This window comes from Gymnoscopelus microlampas (genome assembly GCF_963454915.1).
Source record: "Gymnoscopelus microlampas genome assembly, chromosome: 19".
Classification (NCBI taxonomy): Eukaryota; Metazoa; Chordata; class Actinopteri; order Myctophiformes; family Myctophidae; genus Gymnoscopelus; species Gymnoscopelus microlampas.
The window spans coordinates 3,558,868-3,567,933 of NC_139956.1; the positions used below are offsets into that span (position 1 = coordinate 3,558,868).

The window sequence follows — 9,066 nt, forward strand, 5'->3', positions numbered from 1 at the left end:
TTAAGTAGAGTATTAGTTAAATGTCATCAAATTCACAACTATTTCCCCCCTTTCTCCCCCAAGTGCAACTTTATTCCAGCAAGTGGTAAGTGTTGTATACCAGCCCCCAACTATGTCTGCCCTGGCAGTTCTGGCAGGTCAGTCTCCGTTTACAATTTCTACTCAAATGTCCCACTTTCGAACATCCAAAGCATAGTCCTTTTTCCCTGAGAAACTGAACTTTGTCTTCATGTGCCTGTGCATTCATTTTCTGACATTCAGGTAAGGGATGCTTGCCGGTACAGAAAATACATGCAAAATCATATGCACCAAAAGGCATGTTGCTTTTGACAGGTGACTTTTCGGCTTTGCTGTCAGACACTGTTGCCACCGTAGTAGCAAAACTACTCCCCTTGCTCTTAAATCTGCCTGAGGTTGATTCAGCTGCAGTCCTTGGTTTTGAAGCCTTCACATTGGCAAGAGGATCATGAATGTCGCCGAAAAATGGGTCCTGGAGTATTCTCGCTTGCTTTTCCATAAATAGTACCAAGTGGCTCAATCTTGCTCTCCTTTGCGTTTGCTCTAAAATATCACAAGCTGTCGTTCTCCATTTTTCCTTCAATTTATAAGGCAGTTTGGACACAATGAGTTTCAGGTTAGAAGTCAGATCCAGGTCCTCTATATCCTCCAAATCTCTCATTGCGTTACAACAGCCTCTCAGGAAGAGTGCATAAGCATGCAGTGCATCTCCATCCTCTGCCTTAATACTTTTCCAATTTAAAGCTTTTTCCATATAGGCACTTGAGATTTTTATGTTATCTCCTAAATGCTTTTTTAACAGTGTTTTAGCGTGAATGTAGCCTGTGTTGGCATTCATATGAAGACAGCTCCTAACCAATTCTCTGCAGGGTCCAGAGGTGTACTGTTCCAAGTAATATAGCCTATCTTGGTGGCTTCTAGTCTTTTCCTCAATACCATGCTCAAATGCCCTCATCAATGCCTGGTAATCTAAAGGGTTGCCATCGTAAACTGGGATTTCCTTAGAGGGAAGTGAGGTCAATTTTAGCTGTACAACCAGTAAATCAGCAATCTCATTTTGCCTCTGTATTACAGTCAAGAATTTGTCGTCATTGTCTGACACTGTAATTCCAGTTCCTGTCCCAATTGCTTGCTGTTGGGTATGAGTTGCTGTGATTTCTGGTGGCCTTAGGCCTGGGTTTGATGGTCCTTGTAATTTTATTTTTTGTCTGGCTCCAAGTGAATTAATTGGAAATGAGTCCATATTGATGCTTGGGGTTTTAGTATTTTCCAGATACTCATTCATGGCATCATCCTGTGATTTTGGCTGTAACATTTGTGGTTGTGATTTAAGCAGTGATGGTGCTGGTGGTTGTGAAATGGAGTCAAGATCCGCCAGGATTTTTAATCTAGCATCGGATTCAGCCAGGCATATGTCCAGTTCCATTTGTTCCAGTCTGGCTGGCTTGCATTTTAGCCTGCTCCATTTCCAGAGCCTGCTTTGCCTTTAAAGTCGATGCCCTTATAAGGAGCACAGCCTTCTCAGCCTCAGCCTTGAGTCGGGCTGCGGTAACTGATGAAGTGGTTGATTTGGTTGATTTCGCTTTTGAGTGTTTTGAAATATTGGAGATACTGTCCTGGGGCTGCACAGTCAACTGGTTTTGTTCATTTTTCCATATTTCCGCTTCCTTTAGGAATTCAATAAACACGACGCTTTTGGCTCATACCATTGCGTTCTATCCTATCCTTGTCCTTTATTGCGCACGCACGCACGCACACACGCACACACGCACACTTCAGAGATGGATAAATTCAGTATTTTCTTTATGACCTGTAGGTGGTGCATCCCTTTCCTATGTGAGAAGTGCCGCTGGCTCCAATGTCAACATGGACACCTTTGTCAATCTGGACCCGAGTGTGTACAGGTTAGTGGCGTGTGCGTGCGTACGTGCGTCCTTGTGGTTGTGAAAGGCAAGTGGTTAATGTATGTTTTTATAATATAATAATGTATATCTACAATAACTAGTAACTAAAGTTTTCAAATAATTGTAGTGGAGTAACAGTACAATATTTGCCTCTGAGATGTAAGTAAAAGTATAGACAATTGGAAATACTCCAGTAAAGTAAATGTACCTTCTAATTGTACTTAAGTACAGTACTTTAGTAAATGTACTTAGTTACTTTACACCACTGGATATTTCATACCAGTGTATTGAAGGACATTTCTTTCTCTTCCACAGGGAAGTCATGTGGCTCTGCTGGGGAAATCTCCACTGGATTACAAAGTTTGGAGACTCTGCTACAGGTGTCTGTGATGAAGGGTAAGAACATTATAAATATATATAAGAACTAGGGTTGGGACTCGATTAAAAACATTTATCAAATTAATTAGAGGCTTTGTAATGAATTAATCACAATTAATCACATTTTAATCGCATATCAATATTTTACTTGAGAACAGGGAAAGGCAATTTTTTCATACGTCTTTTAAGTACATGTAAAATAATAAAGGCTTAAAAATACTAAAAAGAAGGAAAAACGTTGCGACGCTGAGGAGCGTGTACAGAAGCAGCCTTCCCCCTCCATTGGCGCTCCCATATAATGGGAATTCAATACCCATATAACAATGAATTCAATACCCATATAACAATGAATTCAATACCCATATAACAATGAATTCAATACCTTTTTATAGAATGTCATATCAGAAGACCGAGCCTCGCAGTGTAAAGAATAGTTCTACCCTTCCAGTCTTGAAGTCTGTCTTGAAGGGATCCGATCGCCGTGGCCGATAGAGCAAGCTCTGAAGCTCAGATAAATGCCTCCTCTGACTGAAAGGAGCCTTGCCTTTAGGGAAGTGTGTCAATAGGATTTATCTGTTGATACGTCCTAACATTAATCGAGTGTTGATTCCAACTCGTTGGAATCTATAAGCGAATAATATAATAAAGCCTCTCCCTACCGGCGTCTATAAGGTTTATGAGTGCATTTATTTAATGTTGCATATGTTGCACTCTGACTGTACTCTTGCCTTGAAGACGGCCGTGTCTGCAGGGATATGGCTCTTGTCTGGAAGGGTATAACTATCTCTATTCTCTACGCTGCAAGGGTCTGTCTTCTGATGTGACAATTCTATAAAAAGCGCAAATGTGAAGCTAGACTTCTGGTCATTAAATTTGTGCAATTATAATGCTCGGAGGAGGTTGGCCCCCAGACGTGCGGCACGCAAGCCTACCGAACTACTGGTGCCCACGAACCAGCCCCCAACTATGGGTTAAATAGTACCACTGCCTAGTCTCGGAGGAGGTTGGCCCCCAGACGTGCGGCACGCAAGCCTACCGAACTACTGGTGCCCACGAACCAGCCCCCAACTATGGGTTAAATAGTACCACTGCCTCGTCTCGGAGGAGGTTGGCCCCCAGACGTGCGGCACGCAAGCCTACCGAACTACTGGTGCCCACGAACCAGCCCCCAACTATGGGTTAAATAGTACCACTGCCTCGTCTCGGAGGAGGTTGGCCCCCAGACGTGCGGCACGCAAGCTTACCGAACTACTGGTGCCCACGAACCAGCCCCCAGCTATGGGTTAAATAGTACCACTGCCTCGTCTCGGAGGAGGTTGGCCCCCAGACGTGCGGCACGCAAGCCTACCGAACTACTGGTGCCCACGAACCAGCCCCCAACTATGGGTTAAATAGTACCACTGCCTCGTCTCGGAGGAGGTTGGCCCCCAGACGTGCGGCACGCAAGCTTACCGAACTACTGGTGCCCACGAACCAGCCCCCAACTATGGGTTAAATAGTACCACTGCCTCGTCTCGGAGGAGGTTGGCCCCCAGACGTGCGGCACGCAAGCCTACCGAACTACTGGTGCCCACGAACCAGCCCCCAACTATGGGTTAAATAGTACCACTGCCTCGTCTCGGAGGAGGTTGGCCCCCAGACGTGCGGCACGCAAGCTTAACGAACTACTGGTGCCCACGAACCAGCCCCCAACTATGGGTTAAATAGTACCACTGCCTCGTCTCGGAGGAGGTTGGCCCCCAGACGTGCGGCACGCAAGCCTACCGAACTACTGGTGCCCACGAACCAGCCCCCAACTATGGGTTAAATAGTACCACTGCCTCGTCTCGGAGGAGGTTGGCCCCCAGACGTGCGGCACGCAAGCTTACCGAACTACTGGTGCCCACGAACCAGCCCCCAACTATGGGTTAAATAGTACCACTGCCTCGTCTCGGAGGAGGTTGGCCCCCAGACGTGCGGCACGCAAGCTTACCGAACTACTGGTGCCCACGAACCAGCCCCCAACCATGGGTTAAATAGTACCACTGCCTAGTCTCGGAGGATGTTGGCCCCCAGACGTGCGGCACGCAAGCCTACCGAACTACTGGTGCCCCAGCTCCACTGGTTCCAGACCAGTCTGGAAGCTGTTCCTCTCCAAGGCCTCTGGGGTGTTGGATGCAGCTCTGGATCTTCTTGCCAACACGGTACAAAAACTAGATCTAACCAGACACTGAAATAAACTGAAACTAAACTGCTAAGTGTAATGGCAAAGATAGAATGACCAATCACTGAAACTAATTAAAATGAACAATGATGACTGAGTTAGTACATCTCAGACCTACACATAATTACAGTCTATGTTTATAATTAGTAATTATAAAATGCACCAATGCAAAATAAAAATAAAAAATCAATTATTTCTGGCCAGAAGCTGTTATTTGTCCACATAAAGTCCTCCCAGGTTTGGAATGAAAGTTCTCTATTGTAGAGCGAAAAGCCCTGTCCACTATTCTTTACACCAAATGAGCTCACACATAATGCACATTTAAATGAAATATTGACCCATGTAATCCTTCCCCTAGTCCATGACGATGACTGGTCCATCGGCGTCTGCGGTTCTGGATGTGATTGGAGAGCTGAGAGTGTCGATTCTGACGGATGAACAGTTGAGGGACAGTGATGTCATTGGGAAGTGGTTCTCTGGACGTTTGAGAGGTGTTCCTGTCGTCTGCATCAGGAGAGTTTCTATACTGCCTCAGCAGCAGGAACCTCAGCTGTAACACATACCAGCAAGTGTAAGTATTGAGCTGGAGACTTCTTCCATCTGTATACCCTTTGACTGAATTTTCCCACCTGGGGCTATCATCTTTATGTGGATGTATTTCACATTTCATCTCCCATAATGGGGTGTTTGGGTGAAAAGCATAGCTAAGTCACAATGTTTTGAATTTCTTTTCTTTTTTCTCGTGAGTAAAAAGTCATATAATAGTGAAGTTGAATTGAGTCCAAAGTAATGGGTAGTGTGGAAGAGAGCTGAAGAAGCGATAGGTAGGGTGGAACTGATGGAGTCAGGGGTGATTTGTGAGAGAAGGGTTCCAGCTAGAGTGAGAGGGAAAATGTGTACGGCTTGGAAATGGTGGCACTGATGAAAAGACAGGAGGCGGAACTAGAGGTGGCAAAATTGAGGATGCCAATGATTACATTGGAGGATTAGCCCAGGTTAGAAGGTTTTGGGATAATGCAAGAGAGGCGAGGTTTGGATGTTTGTTTGGATATATACGGAGGAGGGATGAGAGGTATATTGGGAGAAGGATGCTGAAGATGGAGCTGCCAGGCAAGAGGAGAAGAGGTAGACCAAAGATGAAGTTTATGAATGCGGAGGGAGACGACATGCAGGTGGCTAGAGTGACCAAGGAAGATGCCGAAAACAGAAGCAGATGGAAACGGATGATGTGGCGCACCCTGATGGGAATTGGCCGAAAAACGAAGAAGTGAAAACAAGTATTTTTCATTGTATTTTGATTTGATCCACTGATTGCAGGAGTTTAGCCATCAGTTCGACAACATGACCTCACATCAGCAGCAAGTGGTCCTGACGGAACTAATAATCCCTTTCCTGTCCCGACCACAGTCAGGTACTGACTAACTGCAATCTATCTATCTATTTTTACAATCTATTAAAATGTTATATATTTTTTACAGGAAAATATATTGACTGTATTTCCAGACACCTTTCAATGCCTTAATGTTTCATTCTGATCTGTCCCCTTCAGACCGAGGCCGTGTGTCCAACAGCAGTGTTTACTGGGGGTGCAATACGTTAGTCCGACAGCGCATTCCTCCGACAGCGCAGTGCTCCGACATTAAACAGTAAACCCGAACCAAACCCGCACCCTAACCCTAACCGCACGCGGATGCCACATAGTCGAAGAAAAGGTCTGTCGGATTAACGCATGCCTCCCGTTTACTGGTATGGTTGGAGAACAACTTTGGTGCATTCTCAGGTCTTGTGTCTGTCAGTGAATTCCTGAATCTAAACCCAGGCTTCTCCCCTGTAAGACTTTAAAGTTGTTACATTACATAACAATGATGAATTATTAACTCCAAGAGATAATTACTTTTTAAATATAAAATAAAGTCCAGTGGTGGTGATCAAGTTTTTCTTGACTTTCTTTCCATCTAGCTGGAGGCTGTAAGGCTCCTGTCTCCAAAGCAGAGTGGAGAACTTGTGGTGTTGCCTCTTCTTCCTGAGAAAGACGTTGTCATCCACGCAGTGTTTGACTATCTGACCGAATCTCCAAAGGAGAGAGGATTGGCTGAGTTTGTGTCCCACCTTGTTATGTTCTCTGGAAAGGTAAAAACTGTGAAGTAATGATGGTAATATAAACTGTAACTATGCACATTTGGTTTGAAATCACAAACTCTTTTTGTCATTTTTCAGGGTGAAATTTCCTGCTTGTCGTACAAAATAATGTAAGTTATCTATCAGTATATTTAGTTTTTTGAAGACCAAGTAGAAATAATTCAAATCATTATTTTTGGCCTATGTTAACCCCAACTTGTTGGGTCTCAGTTTCACCAGACTGGAACTGGCCATGTTTACTCTTCCACCGAGTGTAGCATCATCCATCACATACAACAAGCTGACTTTGCTTCATCAAATTCCATCAGGTGAGATCTTCGACTGAGTTAAAAGTGATGTATCACTATGCTGTTATGTTCACATGTTATTGGCAGTCGTTATGTTTTTCCCATCGCATTTCTAAAATCAACAAAACTTTTTCTGTCTATACTTAGGCTGCATCATCTACAGTGGAGAGGTAGGTACCTGAAATGATATTCACATTTTAAAGTCTAATTGACTAAATGTCACCAAATTATAAACATTTCACTCTTTCTTTCTTTCCCAAGTGCAATGTTACTTCAGCAAATGGTAAGTGTATAGTAGTTTTGATTCATTGTTATGAATTTTATTGTGATTTATTTTCATAATGAATTAATTAATTAATGTTTTCACAGAAACAGACATTTGTGTTGGAATTAACAGGTGAGTGTTCTGAGGCAATGCCTACAATATCTCAAATATATTTAATGAACAAACTTTTCGTTTTGCAACTCAAATGTTTTCCTTTTCGGCTACCAAAGCACTGCACTACAGCTCCTCCTCAACAACGGACAGATGAATGGACGTTTTTGTGACTTTGGCATTGAAGAATACACGTGTGCTTCAGTAAGCCACTTAAGTCTCTCACATTGAACGCAACAGTTATTATTTTTCAATTTTGACTTCATTAAAGGTTTCCTGTTTTTTCTGTTCTGCTTTGTCCATTATCTCCACCCAGGTGTCCATGTTGACAGCACAGGATCTGGCAGCAGTGATGAAGTGTAACCAGCCCCCCAGCTCCACTGGTTCCAGACCAGTCTGGAAGCTGTTCCTCTCTAAGACCTCTGGGGTCGCAGCTCTGGATCTTCTTGCCAACACGGTACAAAAAGTAGCTCTAACCAGACACTGAAAACAACTTTTATGGTGAAGACAGAATGAACAATCTCTAAAAACGAATTAAAAGTAACACATCTGAATTCTGAAATTATTTAAATTTAAAGCTCATGTTTTTAATAATCTTAAAAAGATTTGCTAATGAAAAAAAATGCTAATAAAAATTCCCTATTCACTGTCAGGCAAACAGTCTATCAAGATTTGAAAGAATATCTCTATTATAGAGCCAGAATATTCCATACACTAAATATCATCACGTAATATTAATGCAAATGTAATAATATTAAATATTGATCCATGTAATCCTTCCCCTAGTCCATGACCATGACTGGTCCATCAGCGTCTGTGGTTCTGGATGTGATTGGAGAGATGAGAGTGGCAATTCTGACTGCTGGATTTCCATAGACATTTCTGTGCACCTTCATTCTTCCTGGGGGATGATTTTGATTTTGATGACTCCGTTGCCTTTTCTCTAGCTTCACCAATAAGCTAAGAAATAAGTATTTCTCATTCTGTGTTTGATTCACCAGTTTGAAGGAGTTTAGCCATCAGTTTGACAACATGACCTCACAGCAGCAGCATTTGGGCCTGAAGGAACTAATCCTCCCTTTCCTCTCCCGACCACAGCCAGGTACTGACTAACTGCAATATCTCAATAACAGTTTGGCTCTCATTTTCAAATGTATTTGCTGAATAAATATATTCCCATTCTATTCTCAATTAGAATGGGATATCTTTACTGGAAAATGTTTTGACTGGTATTTGCAGCCATTTTTCTGTTTGAATGCCTTAATACTTTGTTCTGATCTGTCCCATACAACAGCAGTGCTTACTGGCTGCAGAACAACTTTGGGCCATTCTCAGCCCTTGTGTCTGTCAGAGAATTCCTGAATCTCAACCCAGGCTTCTCCCCTGTAAGACTTCATCGCTGCCACATAAAAAAAACTCTAAAGAATGATTAGACCAAATAGTTACCTTATTATTATCAAATAAAATCCAGTGGTGGTGATAATCTTTTCTTGACTGTCTTTCTGTCCAGCTGGAGGCTGTAAGGCTCCTGTCTCCAAAGCAGAGTGCAGAACTTGTGGTGTTGCCTCTTCCTGCTGAGAAAGACGTTGTCATCAACGCAGTGTTTGACTCCCTGACTGCATCTCCAACTGGATTGGCTGAGTTTGTGTCCCACCTTGTTATGTTCTCTGGAACGGTAAAACACATAAAGTAAAGATAATAGAAAATGTAACCATGCACATTAAGGTTTGAAATGACAACATATTTTTGCCACTTTTCAGG

The 9,066-nt window shown here is 43.1% G+C and overlaps 1 protein-coding gene across 1 annotated transcript in view; it reads right to left on the reverse strand.

Moving 5' to 3' along the window:
* The window catches only part of LOC311034806 (uncharacterized protein), a 313,846-nt gene that overhangs the window by 85,487 nt on the left and 219,293 nt on the right, over positions 1-9,066 (reverse strand). The window lies entirely within an intron of this gene.